This window comes from Protopterus annectens, chromosome 8.part0 (assembly GCF_019279795.1).
Source record: "Protopterus annectens isolate FY-2018-M chromosome 8.part0, PAN1.0, whole genome shotgun sequence".
Classification (NCBI taxonomy): domain Eukaryota; kingdom Metazoa; phylum Chordata; order Ceratodontiformes; family Protopteridae; genus Protopterus; species Protopterus annectens.
In genome coordinates, this window is record NC_056741.1 from 1,016,858,663 (window position 1) to 1,016,881,272 (window position 22,610).

The window sequence follows — 22,610 nt, forward strand, 5'->3', positions numbered from 1 at the left end:
TAGATTTTTTTTGAAATGCCAAGGTGCCAGCTTGACGCCCAACCTTCAACAAAGGCATGCCCATTTACAAACGCATGTCTTTCGAGCGCTACCCAACCACAAGGAGGACATGCAGACTCCACACAGAAGGCACTCCCAAGCAAAGCTGAGAATCGAACGGGAGAACATCTTGCTGTGAGGTAACAATGCTACCGCTGTACTATTTTTCTAGATACGGTATATACACAGGTAAAAATGTTAGCTTGCATATTTTTTTTTAAACTAATGTTATGAAGGTTAACCTGGAAAACAAAGGCACTACCCTTACCTACCAGCCATATTGTTAGGTGAAAACAAGTTCATTTGCATAGTTGCTATACTAATGCTCTGAATATTCGCACCGAAAAGTAAGGGAATAATGTCACTAACCATAATTCACAAAGTTCACAGTGCTCTGTCATGAAAATAGGCCTATTTTTTTTTTAGCTGTTTATTTCCCCAGACAGTACATTTAGTTGCCAGGATGTATTGTGAATCCTTGAGCTGCAACAAGAAAATGTATCACTAAAAGTTGACAAAATTCCTTGAGTTCTGCAAATGTCAAACAGTTTGCTAAGTTTTAATCTTTTTTGCATCTTTATTCTACATACTAACTGATGTGAATACTTTGTCTAGTTTCCTACATAGCCGCTCATTGTTAATCAGAACTGTGAGTTTTAACTTTAGTAGTGATAATGGACAAGGTATGGTATGCAATATAGGGCTCACTGAAATATGCCCCTCAGTTTATTTGTGTTTGGAAATGCTTTGGCAGTTTTAAGAGACATACTTCAGCTGGGGTGCAAACTAACATATTATGAAAGCTATATATATATATATATATATATATAAATCTCAGCTAAATCGTCTTCTGTGTGGAGACATGCGTGAATGGGCATACCTTCGTTGAAGGTTGTATGTCAGGGCTGGCAACTCGGTACGTAAAAATCTACTGCCAATCATTAGCGGACCGGAGTTCCGCTGTGGTGACCCCTAACCGGGAAAAGCCGAAAGATACAACAACATACATGCAAAATCATAACACATCCAGTATGTGAAATTTTACACTTTCATAATCACTTTTTCCAGCTGTTTAGATATTCATACTTGTTTCAAATTATTTTCTCTCATACGTTATTCTATAAGAACATTTTGATATTTCTTATGATTAATGCCAAATCCAAAGATTACTTTTTTAACCCTAACTATTTATTATGTATCCAAGTATGTCATTACGCCTTTCGGAAATAGTATTTCTTGTTTTTTGAGGACAACTTCAATACACATTCCCTTTTGATATTAGGTGTTGTAAGGCAATTGTGAACTTGCATTTTTAAGATATCTCTTTCTTAAATAAAGTTTTGTAGTACATATGATTACTAGGACATTTGCTGTATCTACTGGGTCTGAGTGGGTGGTGCCATTTTCAATAAGTGCAAAAAGACTGCTGGGTGTTATATATTCGTTTTCTAATGTAACTGAAGATGGACGTGAAATTATCATTGGCTTCAGAAGCTAATTTAAGTTCAAGAGTTGCCTTAACTAGCCTTGATAGTAGCTTCAAATATCCCTGATACAGTTTCAGTATGAGGAAGTTTAAATCTATTGAATGACTTAAGAAGTTTTTTCTCTTATTAAAGAATCTATTTAACCAAGTGGAGCACCAGGGTGATTGGTTTTTAAACTTCTCAATATATTTGGCTCTAGGAAGAATGGCTGAGGCTAGGCACTTATCTATGTGGTAGTTGACCTCCACTGCATAAACAGAATCTGCATCAGTGTTGGGTCTGATGATGTTGCAAGTGAAAACAGCATAGCTGGCCTTAGGCATAGGCCAACTAGGCAGTCGCCGAGGGAGCCGATCTATCAGGGGGACTTTTCCAGTAAACTGGATGGTGTAAACAGACCAGAATGGGGGCACCAGGTTGTGTGGGGGGATGGTGGTGCTATGGAGCCATTTTGCCTAGGGCACCACTTGACCTAAGGCCTACCCTGGAAAACGGATAGCTCATCATATAGTTTGAGTAGATCTGTCCATTTGAAATTCCTGTATTCAGAAGTTCCTATTAGTAAGTTATATACTCACTGGCTGTTACAATTTTTCTCTTTTTTTTTCTGTGTCTCTGAAATTGTGCACCTTGAGCCATTTTAGTGTGGGATCTTTTGTTTTCATTCTGGTATCTTCTGTACAGACTACCTTGTCACCTTCTAGCTTCTTCAGACCTGCTTCTATTTTATCACAGTTCATTGTAATGTATATCCCTCTTTATTCCACTAGTCTGTTTCTTTCCAACATTATTTTTATGAAAGGACATTGGCTGCCCCATTTCTTTATCATTCATAAATATTAACATGCATTCTAATGCATCTTCTTTATCTTTAACTGCTTTTATCTATTTCATGTTTCTAATTTTCTTTCCAACATGAAGTTTTACCAAATTAATTTTAATAGTCTAGCTCAAATTGAATAGCAGCTATTTAATGCATGATCTCAATATTCTCACTATGCCAGTCTTTTATCTAATCTAAATCTAATATTAGTCTAGCATCTTTATTGTGTACCAGATCTGTTCCATTCTGTGTGCTAAAAGTGACACTTAAGGCCTAAAAATATCACTGTCACACAAGTCCAACATAGCACGCTTAGTCACCGCTTAATACTATTGCATCTTTTCTCTATCTACCTTTTATTATTTTCTACATCCCTTAAAATGGATTTTTATCTTCTCTGTTTTTCAGTTTTGGTATGCAATATTTATCACTTTCATTTACATGAATTTTCTCATCCTTAGGGTTTGATGTAGCTATCTTGCTAAATAATATCTGAGATTCCTGCTTCTTGATATATTCAGTTGTAACTAGGTCAGCCTGTGTTCATTTTATAACATTTTCCTAATTTTCTTTTCTAAATATATTCAGTAAACTTCCGTAATGTATTACATTCCTGTTTGATATACAAACTTCCAATGTATCAAACAGATGTACCACATTTCATTTAATGACTTTACATTTTTTATAATCCTTTCACAAATACCACACTCATAAATTGTTCAGGACACATACTTTATCTTATCATCTTCCTTTTTTTCCCTGCCAGAGCATGTGTGTGCAAAATCTTTTTATCCTCACACTAGATGATATGAAAACAAAGGGAAACCTGGGCTCATGTTTCTTTTTCTGATGCTCTTTGCTTATTTTTACATGGACAGTTTATGTGTTTGCATTATATGCGAGTCCCCAGTAATGCCAGAATTATTATTATAAACAAGTAACTGTAGTTAAATCCAATTCTTAGTTGTAACGTAATGCAACTGCCCTGTCAAAGTCTTCTATTCTAAATTCATTAATACTCCAGAGTGTTGCACCTTATAGGACAGTTGTCACCAATAATAAATTCAAGTACATGAACTGCATTGCTTAACCGATGTTGACAATAAATTTATTCTGAAAAATATGGTCTGAGCAGTGGTCATCAGGTGCAACTACAAATGCAAGTAAAAATGAAAGCCTTCAAAGTCCCAGCTCCATAAGCTAGACAGAACTACTTTGGCATGATTATTTTTATCACAGTTTAATTATGGCATTCAGCAGTATTCATCAGTTAATCACTTTACATCGATCTTTGAAAAATAACTTCAACAGATAAAGTCTTTAGATTATTCTCAATAATTATCTCCTCCCAGTAGACCACTAAATTCTCCAAAGAACCAGGAAGGAAACACCAAGCATTTATATTACATTCTGCTGCAGTTAGCAAGATTATACCACACGTACAAAGTCTGCAAAGGAAACATAGCTTTATCCTTTTGTGAGAATCTCAAGACATCTAATAGCTTGAGCATCTAAACATCAACAAAGTCATTAGTGTTTGGTGACTTTGGACTGGGCAGACAAGAAGCAGGCTGGTTTGCCATATAATTTGTTGTTCTGCTTCCCGCTTGTAGAGTATTTCTCAAATTGTCTTTTCTGCATTGAAACAACTTGAAATAAACCAAAATTAAACCTAAATGTCTATAGCCAAAAATACGAGTGCCACTGTTGACAAGAGAAAATTAGTTACGTATTATTAAAAACATTCAAAATAAAGGCATGGATGTCAAACACAGTAAAAATGCTTGTAGGTTCTATACCGTTTCAGTTGCTACATAGGTTTATCCAATGCAAATGTAAACCTGCTAGTCACATGGTTTTAGCTGCAGGCAGTCTATGCTTCTGGGCTGCTTTAGCCTTCTACAACATCCATACAATAGCATACTGCACAAAAACTAATTCCCATGTATGCAGAGTGCCCTGGTTACTCACCGGTGCTGCAGATCCTCATAGCACTTTTCAGCTTTCTACTCCTCAGTGCTTGTAGTTGAATCATGAACTGTATTATTGAAAGACTTCTCTTGGAATCTGATTGAAATCATTCTGTCATTGACTTATAACTACCATTGACATGCACAGACATTATTAAATGGAAGGGCTACTTCATTCTTTCTGCAAAATTTTGTCTGGATTAAAAGATTTGATGATTGTTACATTCTTGTCCCATTTATTTCACAGATTCCCAAATTATCAGTAGTTATTATTGGCATCTCATCTCTAACCATACCAAGTTTGCCCTGATTTACATTTATTATATTCAAACATCCAGTGGTGAGTAATTCTTTATAGCATTGCACTTTGCAGAGTGACTCAACTGATGACCTGACGCTCATTGTATCCTCAGCATAATCTCTAGTACTGTTTGTATTTGTCCTTCTTTCTTCCCCAGTAGTATGCTGGACATGTTCAGACTTGAAGGTCTCATCCTCTCTTGTCACTTTGGCACATCTCTGGTAATCCTGCATGTACTTTATTAGCTTAAGCACTATTCACCATTCCTTATCTCATTGCCAGCCACTCAAAACTGAGTTTTATTTTTTATTTTTATTTTTGCAGAATGGCAACTCCCGCATATCCGATTATGTGGGAGTTTTTCCCCAACAACCCTGATTTCTATATATACTGCCTCTGAAGTCACACCATCTCATAATAGGTATATTTAAAATAAAATGATAATTTGTTTAGTAATAATGTTGCATTGTATCTGTTTTATTGATGATTTACTTTTCTTATATAAAGGTGATCATGTATTAGCTCTTGAGTTTGTGCATAGATTCTATTATAATGAACCAGGTTTGAAATGTACTTATGATTTATTTAATAGTAAAGTTGATTTTTTTAGATGTACTCATAAAAGGGGAAGAAGGAAAGCAGGCTTATGCTAAATTATTAAAAAAAAACCACTTCAGCTTATAGTTTTCTACATGGAGAAAGAGCACTCCCTAACCACTTCATTCCTGCTTTGCAAGTGAATTTATTAGGCTATATATGAATACTACTAGGTTGTGTGATTTAGTGAATGTTTTTTTAATTTGGAATGATGATTGCTTGATAGGGGTTGCAATAAGAATGTTATCAACAGGGTGAAAGTTAAAACTTTGCAAGCAGTGGATAGAAAGGGTACTAAGTAACGTTAGACATAGAAAATGAGAGGGGGTTCAGTCACTGTAAGAGATGATCATGGTAAGTTATGTTGTATTTTTAAATATATAACATTTACAGATGTATTTAAAAGGGTTATAATGATGACTTGGAAACTTTTGCTTACTGATCCTTATTTAGCTGGTGTGCTACCTAAGATTCTTTCTTTTTTCTATAAATAATGCCTTAATATATAGGAGTAATTGTCTTATTAAGTAGAACCAAGTAAGTGTTTCTTTGATTTTTATGGAGTGTACCATTGTGGAAAATGTAATATATACAAATTAGTTATTAGCACCAAAGAGGTAAAAATTAATGGAAGATGATTTAAAATAAGGCAGCATTTTAATTGTTAAAATTCAACGATGTTTTTATGTTGTTAAATGCACCTGTCTAGATTCAAAATGGTTCATAGGGCAAATTAAAAGTAAGGGTGATCTTAGAAAGCAGGGACACAATATAGATGTGAAAAAAGTATTATCTTAATAGTAGTGTCGCTGAGCATATTAAAGAGGTACATTGTGGGTGGGGGAGGTGCATTATATATTCAGTAAGGTATTTAGTAGAACAACAAACTATTAGATCATTAAAAGGTGGTAATAAATGTTTCCAGCTAAATAAACTAGAAACTAAGTTCATTTTGAAGTTTAATCCACTTAATCTGGTAGGCTTGAATAATAAAGTGTATTGATCATGTGTGATAGTATAATTTATGTTTAATATAATTTAACTTAGTATAATTTAAGTTGATTTTGATTTAGAGATGATGTGTAATTTGTGTTATTAAATTAAATTAATTGACAAATGAAGTGTTTAAATATGGTGGCACTAATAAAAGGTGGCTATTGTCCCCCCTTGAAGACATTATTATGTCGCATCACTAGGAGGAATGAAAGATTCTGTATAGATTATGAACACAGTATCCGTGGTGTTCTAGTGAATATTCACAAATCAAATTTGTGTTTTTGAGTCTCATACTGAAATGCTGCTGCAAATGTCTGAGCCACAAGTAATTGGAACACAAGGATGTGAAATGCAACCTGGTTACAGTTATCTAATGTCTTTTCATGAGAAAACAATACATTGTCGTTTACCTATGTTCTATATCTTCTTTTACCTGGAGTATTTTATTAATTTCTTGTTATATTACTATGCTCAGCATACATGATGTAACCTGTTTTGTGTATTATGCTGGATGTACTGTATTTGTTTTTGTATAACTTGATGCCAGAGTTTTTCTTCCCGGGCCTCCACTGAAAATGGACCTAGTCCAGTCGGAATTTCCCGGTTAACAAATGTAAAATAAATAAATAAATAAATAATAAAACAAACCGGATAGGATTGCGATTACCTTCTCCTCTGGGTAGCCTTTAGTGTGATCTCACTGCTGTGACCTGACCATTTTGGTTGGCCCTATACTGTTTAGCCCATGACTTCACTGAAATACACAATCACTTTTACCACAACAAGATAATGTAACATAAATTTACAATTTCTGCTGGCCAAATTCATTCTTGTAGACCATTGTGCCTATATTTCTCTTTCATCTTTTAGATGTTTTGCTGTCAGCTTTCTTGTAACAAATTAAGTTTTGTCCTCTGAGCCACACTATAAACTAAGTTGCTTCACTTCTGAATGATGATGCTGAAAGATTTGTGATATTTAAATCACCAAAACAAAATGCACATTAAAGGATATAATTTCCTTTCTTGATTTCCTTTGTGAAGGCTAAAGCAAAGTGTTTGCATCACTGTTTACTTTTTTGTTTGTTTGCTTGTATTTTTTTGCTTGTTTTCCTAGTGTCCCACAACATCTCTCCTATTTTGTTTAGTCAGACCTTTCTGTTTTTCCTTTCCTCCTACCTACTAGATACCACTAACATTGTTTCTCCTCTTCTTTTTACATCTTCTTCCATGTCCCTTTTACCTAACAACTTTGTAACCATTGACTCCTATTTTGCTGTTACCCTCACCAATGTTGTTGCCCTTTTGTGTACTCCCTTGTTCTCTGCAGCCTTTCCTATTCACTGCTCCCTTCCATTCCACATCTCATCTCCCTTATTTTCCTCAAATCTCTGTGTAACTACATTAACAATCTATTTTTATATCTTCCTCAGAACAGAGCTCAGAACCCTAAGAATGCCATTACTGGCCCAATTCCATACCCTGTTTACTCTCTTATTTTAAGTTTACCACCCAATTTATCTATGATAATGTCCCAATAGCAGAGAAAATCTACTCCTCTAAAATACATCTATACATACCTTTCCTCCCAGCTTTGAACCACATGGCAACATTACCACTGTTGCAAAAAGGAACTTTCAAGTGAATATTGATGGCTCATTCTATGTTGATTAAGACCACAACTATAAATCTGTTTTTCTATCACTGTCCTGCAGTAGTTGGCTGAATTTCACAATGGGCAGAGGCCACATTCAACTCACAATATCTCTGTCTTGGATGCACCCCTAATATTTCAACCTTTAATTAGCTTTAACTGTCTCTATCTCTTTCCTTCACTCCCTCTGTCTCCATCTTGAGGCTAGGAGGTTTCTAGTCTTCTTCTGACAGATTCACATCCCCAGTGAGTATAATCCACTTTCTTTAACTCCCAATTTATCCCCCCCCCCCCAGCATCACATTTCAAGTATCTGCTGGCTAATACAATGGGCAGATTCAGTAGAACTCATTTTTCTAGCTTAACCACCACAGCCTAGATTCTGACCTTAAATACTCCCTTGTACCTTCATGTGGTGAGGTTCTTCCTCCTCTCTGATCACAATCGCATGCTCTGTGCTATATAGACTGCTATTTGACATCCACTGTCCCCAGCTCTGTAATGTGTACACAAAGAATACCCAGGTATTAACATAACACATTCCATTACACCAACTCATATTATTGTTCATCCCCATGCCTGACATGACCCACTCCATTACACCAAAACATGTTCCTGTTCATCCTTATGTCCAACATGCCCCATTCTGTTACACCAGCGCATGTTCTTGTTCATCCTCAGGACCAACAGGACCCATTCTGTTACAATGGCACATGTTCCTGTTCATCCTCATGTCCAACACAACCCTTTCTGTTACACCGGTACATGTTCCTTTTCATCCTCATGTCCAACATGACCCATTCTGTTACACCAGCACATGTTCCTGCTCATCCTCATATCCAACATAATCATTTGCAACTCCCAAATTTATCTCCAGGACTTCTTAGATTGCATGGCAAAACTACTAAGGAATAATGATTCTACTAAGCAATGGTCTCTGTTACTGGTTTGTTCCTGTGTAATATCCTGTGTTTGATTTACTTTTTCTGTCTACTGTCTATATAATTTCACCTGTTTCTGCTCCTGTGACACCCAGTGCTCTCATTCAATCTTATTTCTAATCTACAGTCATTCAGCTGTGCATCTCCAGACCAGTTCTGAAAAGGGCTACTCATTCTGTGCTAAGATGGATCCTAAACCTGGGGTATAGCTTGTCTTTCTAAAAGGTCTCCCAAACCCTCATATTTGCCTGAAGCTGCTCTCCCTTGTTAACTGTTCTAGCTGGTTATTATGTTCCCTAATCCTCTCTAACTCCCAGTACACTGGCTGGCATTTTCAGATAGTTGAACTGAAGGTGTAGTTTTTGAACAAACCTTTTGTACACCTTGAGCAGGCAGGATGTTTAGAGGTTCACAAGGGTCCATTTGATTTAAAAAAGCACAGACTGCTAATATTATACCTAAAGAAATGTTACATTCTTGCATGGACTGGATTCAATCAGTTTCATAGATTCATAGGTACTTACTAGGCTGTTGATCTGTAAACATTTTAAGAAGCAAATTCTTACATTCCCAGGATAATTATTGGCCCTTATACTTTGTAATAAAAATATCCAGAGGTAATCTGAACAAGTATACATTAGGGAAGATATATGTTTCCCCTATCCATGAGGGCCAGTGGTGCGTAAATAGGGGTGAATCTGTGGATTCCCATCTAATTATCCAAATTACATTTGAGTAAAATAAGAGAAGTACTCTGCTTCATTTATTTATTTACTTATTTTATTTGACATTTGTTTACTGGGAAAGTCTGACTGGGCGGATACCCATTTTCAGTAGAGCCCCAGGAAGAAAAGCTCCACACACAACAAAGATTGTAGTGCATTAACACACATTTATAAAAGGACTCCAAAATCTGTCATATGCTGCCAGATTGAAGAAACTCCAGCTCTATTCAGTCGCATACCGTCTGCTCAGAGGTGACATGTGCCTGACATACAAGGCCATGTCCAACCCGGAATTAATGGACATGCTCCACCTCAAAAAATCCAAATCCACCAAAACCACTAGAGCAAGCGACTTAAACCTTATCACGGATATAAATAGGACATGCTGGAGGGATAGATTTATCACTCAGAGACTCCCTATGCTGTGGAATAGAGTCCCGGTCCATGTGAGGCAGAGCACCTCGTTGGCTCTGTTCAAGAGAAATCTTGACCTGTGGATGGGAGATCATAGGTTTACCCCGGGAATCATCTCTGTGTCACTGCTGGACAGAGGCACAACAAACTAATGGGCACAGTATTTTTTCATATAAGGGGTGGCGTAAGCCACAAAACTTTGGGCTAGGCTTATAAATGCCTTAGGGCAGATAGCCTAGTATAAACCTATGAACCTATGAACCTACATGTCATAAGATTGCAACAATATACACAGAAACAGATATGAGTTCATACAGATACGAGTACATACATTCATGTAAAATAAAAGGCGGTTTCATAGAAGTAACATTCTTTGTGATACATGACTATCCCTCCAGCATGTTCTTTTAATTTTGCAGAAGACATTGAGGTCTCTTGAGTGGGTGTTTATGATACCACTGGATATGTAGATGTGTAATAGTTCTGATAGGTCTGTTGAGGCTCTATGAGCAAGGCAGATGTTGCCTCTAAATAAGCTGTATGATACTGAGAAGAACAACAAGGATTTGAAATGGTCCGCGTATTTTTATTGAGAAAGCATTGTTGTTGTTCCAGTTGGGACAATTGTTTAAATAAGTGCATACTGAAACTGGATTATATCAGCCTAATGAGTGCCGAATACAGTGGAACAATTATGTTCCTCGATCAGGATGCCATACCCTTAGATTTAAGCTGTATGATAGAAATTAATTTCCTTACAGTAATGGATACATGGTAATCAAAGGCAGTTTATTGTCGGCATAGGTTCCCAGATATATAACTACAGGATGCATTTTAAGGAGTAGTATTATCAGTTTGATAGTTACAAGTGAAGCGATGCTTGCTGAAGGATACATTTTTTTGCATTTAGTTTTAGTCGGTGTTTTTCAATACCAATTATTTTGATTGGGACAGGACAGGCCGTCTTGTAAGATCCTGGTATCCTTTGGGGAATTTATGATGGCACCAAGTTTGTAGTCATCTGCATACATGGTTAGCTTTAAACCATTAACATTAGTTTTGGCTTCTGAGAAGTAAATGCCAAAGAAGAGTAGCATAAGGACTCATCCTCGGGGCACGCTGCTACTGGCATGTATTCCAGCGGTGGTAGAGCTGCCCACCCTTACTCCCTTGGTTGTATTAGTGTGCCAGTTTTCTATCTAACAGTTTATATAGGGGTTAGCATTTAACTGGAAGAGTTTATGTGTGATGCTTGAGTGTGGAATGATATTCAATGGCTTTTCAAGGTCCAGATGTGCAATGTACACTCATTTTCCACATTCCAGTTCCTCAGTGAGTTTTATGAAGAAGTCAGCCTGATTAAGTAGTTTGGACCTGTCCATCATCAATATGAACTGGACTGGTTTGAGAGTCTGTAGGTTCATAGGTTCATAGGTAGGTACTAGGCTATTGGCCCTAGGGCCTATATAAGCCTAGCCAAAAAGGTACCCTGGCTTTTGCCACCCAAGAAAATTATTTTCCTGTGCCCCTGTCAAGCCGAACCACAAAAGTGATCCCCAGGGTGAATTTCCTATTACCCATCCAATCATCAAGAGTTTTCTTGAAGAGTGCTAATGAGGAGCTCTGTTTGACATAGATAGGTAGTCTGTTCCAGAGTATGGGAAGTCTCTGAGACAGGAATATATCCCTCCAACATGTTCTGTTTATTGTGGTGACAAGGTTTAGGTCCCTAGAGCGTGTAGCTTGGAGGGATTGGGATTTCTTTAAGTAGAGCATGTCCAACAGCTCTGGGTTTGACATAGCTTTGTATGTTAGGCAGAGATCGCCTCTGAGTAAGCGATATGCAACTGAGTAAAGCTGGAGTTTTTTGAGTCAGTCTGCATAAGGCATCTGTTTGAGGCCAGAAATCCTCTTTGTGAGGTATTTTTGCGGCCTTTTCAGTTGTTGTAGATGTCTTGTGAGGTATATACCAAAATTGGTGTTGTACTCTATAATGGGTCTAATGAGTGATGAGTAGAGGGGAACAATGACCTCTTTTTTTCTGGATGAGAAACCTTTTGTGATGAGGTGTGCCACATAGAAGGATTTCCTGACCACTGTGACGATGTGATTATCAAAGGAGAGACTACTATCCACCTGTGTCCCAAGGTCTCTTATCACATTTTCAGTGTTAAGTAGACAACTGACTATGTGGTAGTCCACGGGTACAGAGTGTTTACCAAAGGGGATGACAATGCACTTTTTGGCATTGAGCTTGAGACTATGGCATTGACACCAGGCATCTGTCTCAGTGAGGATCTTTTGTAGGATGTCCACATCATTAGGAGTTTCAATTATGGCTCCTAGTTTGCAGTCATCTGCGAATTTAGTTAGCCAAAGACCTTCTGTGTTAGCCTGTACTTCAGAGAAGTAGATACCAAACAGGACAGGACCCAGGACTGAACCCTGTGGTACTCCACTTGTCACTGGTCTGAAGTCTGATTTGGAGTCTGCTACTTTCACAGTGTGGATTCTGTCAGTAAGCCAATTGGAAACCCATCTTGTGACATAGGGATTTATACCTAGTTTAGTGAGTTTATCTATTATTCCAGAGTGGGGGATGGTGTTGAACACTGTGGCGAGATTTAGATAGGCTGTGTGAACCACCTTACCCTCATCTATGGCTTTTGTGACTACTTCAAAGAAGTTTATCAGGTTTAGGAGACATGCTCTGCCTTTTTCATACCCGAAATGCGTGGGGTCCAGAGTTTGGAGATCTCCAATGTCTTTGTTTATGAGTTCCATGATGATATGTTCCATGGCCTTGCAGACCAGGCTCGTCAGGCTAATGTGGTGGTAGTTCCCGGGGTCTATTGTGGCCCCCCCCCCTTTGTGGAGTGGGATAACCATCATGGTGAGCCATTCAATGGGCATAAAGCCTGAGGTGAGGCTATGATTCAACATTGTACTTAGGTGGGGTGCCAGTTCATTCTGTAGTTCATGTAGAAGGCAGCCTGGGATGTTGTCAGGTCCCATGGATACTGTGTTCTTGGCTTTGGAGAGTGAGGTTTTTACCTGTGCAGCCATGATTACAGGAATTTTGCATTCATCTAGTATAAATATGGGCCCTTTAGGGGGTGAGTGGGGGGTAAAGTTAGCACTGAACCTATCTGCCAGGATGTTGGCAATATCAGTTGGTTCTGTATATTTAGTGTCATTGTGCTGTAACTCAGAGCAGATCTGAGTGTTACCATTGAGATTCTTGACATAGCTATAGAATGCTTTGTGGTCGTCTTTAGAATCAGTGGCAATTTTGTTTTCATAACTAGCTTTGAAGGATTTTATGAGGGATCTCAGCTTCTTACTGAGGCTGACCAGGGAGTTCCTCCAATTGTGGGATTTTACTCTTTTTTTGCAACATTTCTTTCTTCTGTTGTAGAGTTTGTTTATAGCAGAAGACCACCAGATTGGCTTCCTTTTTTTGGAGGATAGCATCTTGGTTCTGTTAGGGATAGCACGATCCATGCACTCGTGTAAGTGCTTATAAAGTGCATTTGTGTAGGATTCAGCAGTCGTACCTCTATTGTCTATCTGCATGGGTGTCGTGAAGTTTGCCACTTCTGTCTTAAGAAGCGTGAAGTTGGCTTTGGAGAAATTTGTTATGGTCATTTGCCTAATGGGGGGGGTGGGGGGTGGGAGCAGGATGTGGATGTCTAAGGTGATTAGCTTGTGGTTGGATTTGACCAACGAGAAGCTGGCCTCTGGTGTGGAACACCGGTTACCCATGTTGGTGATGACCAGGTCTAGGATATTGCTGCCCCTGGTGGGGCTGTGGATACGTTGATCCAAGGCACTGGAATTGATGATTTCCAGAAAACATTGAGCAAAAGAGTTGGGTACATGAGTAGTTTTCCCATTTAATGGTAGGGTAGTCGAAATCACCCATTATTAGAGTGTTGGGTTGTACCTTAATATTTTCCAGTGTATAGGTTACCTATATCCTTATTTATTAGTTCTATAAAGATTCTTTTTCATAGCCTTAAAGATATGACTGATTAGGCTTATGGGTCTATAATTACACAGATCCTTTGAAATCTTACTTTTGTGTAAGGGAATGACTGTTTCTGTCCTCCATTCCTATAGCACAAAGCGTATTTGAGACTAATATTAAATAGGCTATGTATGGGGTCCAACAGATTATGTTTCAGGCTAAACAGTATGCAGCCTGTTACGTTATCCAGCTCCATAGATATAGTGATTTGGCTTTAGGTAGTGCCTTTAGAACTTGTTCTTGGAAGATGTGGAGTGGGGGACATAGATGAGGGTATTTGTCCTGAGAGTATTGGACAGGAGGGTGTTGGTGAAGTTCATCCTCAGATCAAATTATAACAGAGAGTAGTAATTTTATAGCCAATACAAAGCAGTTAGCAGAAAGGTTCAATACAGAACAGGTTTTCTTTCATTTTATGAATGCAGAGACTTGTCAACCAACAAGACTAAGTAACTGGCAAATACAGTGTGATTGATCTATTGGTCAAGAGAAAGGACAGTGGCTAACTAAGTAAGTGGTCCTTAGAGTGCAAAGACAACTCTGCTTGAGTGGATGTTAAAAGCTAATTTCCAGCACAGGCAGGCACATATTTGACTAGATGATGTTAATACACAGCAAGGTTCTTCAAGTTAAATTTACTTACATTATAGCAAAACAAAATTCTCTATGGAAATGTTTAGGAGATGGCCCTTGTGTCACAGCTTCTACAGTATCAGTGTAGGATGTAGTGACCACAGGCTCTGAAAGGAAAGAACTCTACTAAACTGTCATATTATATTGAGGCAACACAGTTAATACTTATAAAACTAGATGAAGGACCTCAGTGAGTCAGAGCAAGAGAATATGAGGAAAGTATAAGAATGGAGAGATGGTAATAAAGTTAATGAATACAAGTTGAAAGTAGGTTAGAAGGAAGTATACTAATTGAGAACCACCATAATCTATATACACACACACATATATATATATATATATATATATATATATATATATATATATATATAATGAGAGAGAGAGAGAGCTGTATATAACAAGTTAACATAACACAGCACTACACTGATAAGTAAAATATAAAGTCATCACTAAGTAACATGCATGGGACTAAGCAGTGCATCACAACAATATTTGCTGTCACTGGCATGTGGAAGCCATGCCTTAGTATACTTCTTATGTGTATGACCTCGGTCATTATCAAAACACCTGAAACTGACATAACATACTTGCTAAAGGGCACAGACTCAAAATACACAAGGCTTATATGAATTGAATGACATTGATACAAATTAGACATGCTACCATGGTCTATTCATTGTTCTGTACAGTCTTAGGGCAAATAGATGACAAATGACTTGAGACAATGTGATTCTTGGATGTATGCATTCTTCATGGTGGAAGCTGCCTACATTATGTGTGGTTTGAGATTGCTTTTGAATAATATTTGAGCCCTTTGTGGCATAGTTAGGTGGTTACTTTTAAGAGCATCAGCATATGCAATTCTATGTGTTTGCTGTGTGCATGGTTGGCTTAGTGTGGTAGTACTGGGTAATGACAACCTACTTTTTTTTTTTTACTCCAAATGTTTTTTTATAAATTTTTTCAAATAATTCCATTGTATAATAATCTTAATACATTTTCTGATAAGTGAAACAGTATGATTAACTATGTACAATATTTGCAGTTGGCCTGAAATTAAATTATTATATTGATCAGTCTAGTCAGAGTAACATCATATTAATGAGAGATCATTTGTTCCTTTTTCTTTTACTCTCATTAAGAGTGTAAATTCAAGTTTAGTGTCTCAATAAGTGATAGTATTTTTTTCCATGGATTCTTGTTCCATCGTCTTGGTGCTATTCTTAATTCTTTTACTCTGGTTTTCAGTAATGCAGTTTCCTTCAATATTAGCAGAAATTCTTTAAATGATGGTTCCAGATTTTATTTCCATTTTCTGGTAATACATTTTCTAGCATTTGCTAGAATGTTCCATAGTAGGTTTGCTAGAGTAGAGTTTGCTATTATTTAATTCTAAATTCTCATTAACATTCAACAAAATTAGAGATTTGCTTACTACAAATGTATCTGAAAATATGGCTTGTATGAAATTGCTTACATATTCCCCAAAATTTTTAACTTTAATGCAGTCATGAAATACATGTATCCAGTCTGCTTTGCAACTCTGCAAGCATCTCCAACATGTAATATTATTAGAAGTATTAAATTTTTTAAATCTATTTGGAGTAAAAAAAGATCTATGCAAAAATTTCCATGTGTAAATTCTCCAAAATTGTATGTTGGATGTCAATTTAACAGAATTTAGTATTTTGGTTTTGTTTTCCTGGGATAAATTTATTGAATGAATAAAACAACAGGAAAATCCACAACTTCAGGAACAAATTTATTCTCTCTCTGACATCTCGGCCGTAGCCTTCAAGGAGTATAAACCTTACAAATAACAAAACTCAATTTATACTGATTCACAAAACAATTATACAATAAATCAATTAATAAAAATTAGTTAAACTCATTGCATCAAATCAATACTCTCCAATTAAAGTCTTCATTAAGACCATAGGGATGTAGTGTATTAAATTTCAAAATATATACAGCTTCTTTATATAATAAAATTTGTTTAATATTAACACTGACATGACAGGAATGGTATATGTGTTCTAAAACAGTACCTTGTAACCCCTCACTTTTACTCTGGTGAAAATTTTTTAAATGCATAGCCACAGAACTTTCTTCCTTATTATTAATAATATCCCTGGCATGCTCCAGAAGCCTAACCTTAAAAGCCCTTTTGGTCTCTCCAATATAAAATTTATCACAAGGGCATTTAAGTGCATATATCACCCCTTCAGAATTACAACTAAACACATTACATGTTTTGAAACAGACATTGTTAATATAAGAAAAATGAGAAACTATAAAATTGCAGGCTTTGCATTTGCCACATCTAGAAGTTCCCTTTATCGATAGGCTATGCTGTATACTAACTATAGGCATAGTAAATTTGCTTTTTACTAAAAAATCTTTAATATTTTTCCCTCTTCTATAGGAAAATTTAAGATGTGCATTCAACCATGAAGACACACTACTTAAAGAACTAAAATATTTCCAAAAATGGTTGATCACTTTAACCAATTCACCACTAAAACAGCCAAAAGTTGTAACAAAATACATTACATCTTTCTGTCTATTATTCATATTGTTATACTTTACTAAATCTCTATTGAACAAATTGTTAGTAACATTTTTACATCTATATCCAAAAAATCGTTTATAACTATTTGTTATTATTTCATCACTATAACCCCTTTGACGAAACATTTCCATTAATAAACTAAGTTCCTTTTTAAATACAGTCTCATTATTGCACAATCTAGAGATTCTTACCATTTCTCCATACGGTAGACCTTCTATTGTATGTGGAGGATGACAACTAGTGCCATGTACATATTGTATACCTCCTTCATACTTCCTATTAACTGATGTCACTAGTTCTTTACCATTAACAATATTCAACACAATATCAAGAAAACAAATAGAAACACCTTTTTTAAACCCATCAAATTTCAACGAAAATCTATTATTATGTAGATCTAAAATGAATTGATCTACCAAAGCTTCACCATCTTCCAACAAAAAAATCAAATCATCCACAAACCTATAGTATTTAATAACATATTTACGAAAAAAATAATTCCTATATAAAAATTCAGACTCAAAAAGACCCATATCAAGGTTAGCATACATAGGGGCAAAAGCTGCCCCCATGGCTGTACCTTGCTTTTGTCGGTATAGACAATCATTAAATTCAAAAAAAAATTTTGTTAAAGAAAAATAAATAAGTTCAACAATATACTCTGTGGCCGGATGATCAGCTAAGAAAAACCTTATAGCTTCTAGACCAAAAGAATTACTAATGTTGGTATATAGACTCTTAACGTCATCCGTGACCCAATACATACATCTATTCCATTTAACATCCCTTATCTTGTCCAAAAAATCAAAGACATCAGAGATGTAAGATGGCAGAGTCTTGACTTTAGTTAAAAGAAAATTATGTAGAAAAATACCTAAACTGTGCAAGAAATAATTTCATCCAGAAACAATAGGTCTCCCAGGTGGAACTCTCAAGTCTTTATGTATTTTAGGGAGGCAATAAAAAGTAGCCATTTTACAGCCTTCTATTTTAAATTTGTTTTTTAAATCTGCTGCAGAAAAATAGCCTAGCCTTTGTCCTTTATCCAATAGTTCTTTATACTCATTCAGGGCAACATTGTACAAATCCCATTCCACCCTTTCATAAACTGTAGTATCATTTAAATGATCCATACACATTTTATGATATTGGGAACATGCATAACAACTAACTTACTGCCCTTATCAGATGGTTTAAAAATAATTTCTCTATTATTACTCAATGTTACTAGAGCTTTCCATTCTTTAAAGCATAAATTATATTGTATGTTGCCTCTATTTTTCATATATTCACTGAATGCAGATTCAATAGAAAAATTTAACATATTCACAAAATGCACAACATCATTATTTAAAACTGGAGGTGTAAAACAACTAGTTGATTGAACACATTCAGTATCAAATCTATAATATGCATCAGGAATTTCACCAGATGTACAGGAATAAAAACTTTCCGAAGAGACATCCATACTATCTTCAGAAGATACAGAAAATGAGTGATTGTGTATATTATAAAAAAAAGTTCTTTAAATGCAACTTTCTACCAAATCTATATACATCACTCTTCATCACATGTACACGAGAAATTACAGTAGGAATAAACTTTAATCCACGATTAAGAACAGCAAGTTCAATATCAGTGAAAAAATGTCCTGACAAATTAACAATATAGTCATTTGTAGGAGGTAATAAAGACGGAAAAATGTCACCATTTACCTCTTTTATGTCCCCCTTGAAAAGGTTGTTCTCTTGTTGAAGGACCATGAAATTCACGTTGGCATTTCTTTCCTTGTTGACCTCTATTAAAGTTGCTGGTCTCTCCACGAAAAGTTTGGTTAAATCTTTCAGGTTGCTGTGGCACTGGCATCATAGGAAATTCTGTATCAATATTCTCCACCTCTTCACACGAAGTGTAACCACATTCTGACACTGAAAGTGAAGAGTTGTAATAACTATCGTTCTTAGAATCTGTTTGAAACTGAACGTGCTTACGTGGCTTGTTACGACTGGCTCTCGACAAGAAGGCTTTGTTGTTCTCATAATCCCGTATATCTCTGAGTAGTTTCCCCTTCTTCCTTTCTACTAGTAAGGTCTCATAATCTTTTAATTTCCCATTCATAGTACTAAGGAAATCATCTATAGTAGAAGCAGGAGTGCAGGATAATAAGTTGTCACAAAGTTTTTTTATTTCCAGACCCAATTCCTTTTGTTTGATTCTGTCATCTTCAATTAGTATGTGTACCCATTCGGAAACACATTTGTGAGCTGCTGCAACCCAACGCTTGTGGAAAGCAGCATCAGTGTCATTTGATAAATCAAAACGGGTAGTGGGATCTTTATAAACTCTAAGCCCCCTCGGTGTTATATCAATATCAGTATACTTCTGTAGGCCACAGATATTAAAAAGTGTGGCAGTCTCTTTCCACATATGTTTTTCAAGTTCATCAAATAAAGGGCCAGATTCAGGAAGGCTTACACGGAGTTCAAGAGTAGTGTAAGCCTCCGTGTAAGCCTCCCGATTCAGGTACAGCCCAAACCTCCATGTAAGAGACAGCTAACACGTCTCTTACATGGACTGGGCGTGGAAATGCTCAATACCTCATTTGCAGCTCAAAGATATGCAGATGAGGTATTTGAGTGATCCACGAAGCTGAAACCAGTCCGTGTAACGGATGTGTTAGCTGCAGAAATGTACTCAGCTGACAACTGAGTACATTTCTGCAAAATCAAAAACAGAGCTATGTCAGCTCCAAATAAAGGGTGCATATGTTTCATTAAGCATGCCAATGGCCAAATATGTGGCCATTGGCATGAAAAAGTGTTGCAAAAATATGTTATATAACTTTTTTTTTTTCGGGATTATGATGTGTAACTGCAGCGCACACCAGCATAAGCGGGTGCGCTACCTAAAACTGAAAACCGAAGCTTATAAGCCCACAATTGTGGGATTTATGTATTACATGGAATGTCAATGGAGGGACTTGCAGACCAAAAACAATATGGCCTCCGTTTAGTGGTTGTCAAGGGGGGGAAGCTCCGTGTAAGACATGTAACTAAGCATTACTAGGCAATCCTATGTAAATGAGGGTTACAATACTGAATCACACTGCCACATAGGTAATGAGCACTTTCTGAGTAGTGTAAGAGTTAGAGAAGGGGAGGAACAGAGTAAGAGGTAGGTGACATCACGGGGGGGAAGGATAGAAACAAATGTACCAGATTGGAGGGCAATGTAAGGTGACAGATGACAGACAGACATCAGGGAGGGAGGTGTGTCCCAACAGAACACTAGGAAAGTCAAGAAATTGAGGGTATACGCTATCCCTACACTCAAAGTTTCTTGATATACGTGCATGCGCGCGTGTAAGGCAGGTTCAACATGTGGGAGCGTGTTGCAAACCATTTGCAATGGTTTGCGCAGGCGTGCACGTGTGTAAGGCAGTGTGCGCGCGTTTTAACATGAATCAGCCAAGCCCACACCGTGTAAGGATGTGTGCGCATGTGTAAGCCACTGTGAGCGTGCTTAAGCTGGTGTGCACATTGCTCCCCCTGAGGAAACAGAGAGGAAAAAGGAAACAACCAGATTACTAGGAAACTGTCGGAATACTGCTGGAGTTAATTGGTGATAACAATTGGAAGCAGGCAATTACACAGGCAGACTAGAAGCCCAACCCAGCACTTAAAACACTACAAACAGCAGTGCAGGGTGTTTCTCACAAGAGATACTGCAAGAAAGTAAGCTATCAGAATTGAAAACTGAAAAAAGCTGAACTCAGAGCAGAAATGCTAGGGGCTGCCATAGCTGTTATAATCAGGCATAGGCGAATTGCTGAGGGTGGTGACAATGCAGATGCTGACAGACAACCCAGAGTGAGGAGAAGGAGAAGAGTATACAGGCCCAGGGTCACCTACCATGGGTTACATGAGCTGGAGATAGTAGAGCGCTACAGAGTGGACAGAGACCTTCTGCAGCAGATTGTTGAGCCGTGCAGGCCACATCTCACACACAGAACCAACAGAGGGGAACCCATCCCAGTGGAAACCAAGGTATGTGTTGGCCTAAGAATACTAGCAACAGGTACCTTCCAGAGACCAACCAGTGATATGATGGGGATATCACAGGCATCAGCCTCCAGGGTACTGCACCAGTTCCTGGATGCCATGTCAGCACATGTCAATGATCATATATATGTCCCTAATGACCGTGAGGTTGTGGCCAGCAATATACGTCTCTTCCAGCAAATAGCGGGATACCCTGAGGTGCTGGGTGCAATAGACTGCACGCACATACGCATCAAAGCACCAGCTGGTGAGCAGGGTAGAGCCTACATTAACTGCAAGGGATACCCCTCCATCAACTGCCAGGTCATGTGTGATGCCCAGGGCATAATAATGAATGTGTGTGCTGGCTGCCCTGGGAGCTACCACAATTCCCACATCTGGCATCTGACGCAGCTGTACCAATTATTTGCCAGTGGGGACTTCCCACACGGACACCTAGTGGGGGATGCAGGTTATGCACTTGAGCCGTGGCTGATGACACCCATCAGAAGTGCAGTGTAAACGCACACAGTATAGAGAATGTAGATATCAGTGCTGTAATAAAAAACAGGGTCAAAGCCCACATCAGCACCCTGACACTACCAGGTCACACCTCATACAGTGATGTACATGTGCAAAAACATGGAACAAGCTACAAAATGAGGGTGACTAGCAATAAATGGCATGGATAACCACACACCCATGTTGGTACCACAACAAGAAGCAACATGGATTAGCCATGGTCAAATACCAATGGCTAAAACTGACTACTACTATATAGCTTGCTGCAGACCACTGTCCTAATAGCAGGAACTGCCCCAGGCCTACTCTGGCAACGTGAGTGTCAAACGAAAGATTACTGTCAACCCGGGTGCCCAGGTCCCTGATAACCTCTTCTGTGCTTAGAGGATTGCCACCTAGATGGGAACTAGGGTTAACCCTGTTGTTCCCGAAGGGTATGACTATGCATTGTTTAGTGATTAACGTAAGGCCATGGCTCTGGCACCAGTTATCCGTGTCTATGAGACCCTTCTGAAGGATGTCTGTGTCAGATGGGTTTCCAACTATGGTTCCCAGTTTGCAGTCATCATCAAACTTTGTCAGCCATAATCCTCCTGTGTTTGCTTGTACTTCTGAAAAGTAGATGCTGAACAAAAGTGGGCCCAGGACTGAGCCCTGTGGGACACCACTTGTGACAGTTTCGGAGTGTGACATGGCACCAGCAACTTTGACCCTGTGTGTTCTGTCACTTAGCCAGTTTGCAGCCCATCCTGTGATGTATGGGTTCACATTTAAGCTGGTGATTTTTTCAATGATACCTGAGTGGGGTATTGTGTCGAAAGCCTTTGCCAGGTCAAGGTAGGCTGTGTGGACTGCCTTGCCCTCGTC

General features: G+C 37.8%; 1 protein-coding gene across 3 annotated transcripts in view; it reads left to right on the forward strand.

The window, feature by feature from the left end:
* Positions 1 to 22,610, forward strand: part of LOC122809198 (alpha-tectorin-like) — a 919,437-nt gene that overhangs the window by 590,492 nt on the left and 306,335 nt on the right. The window lies entirely within an intron of this gene.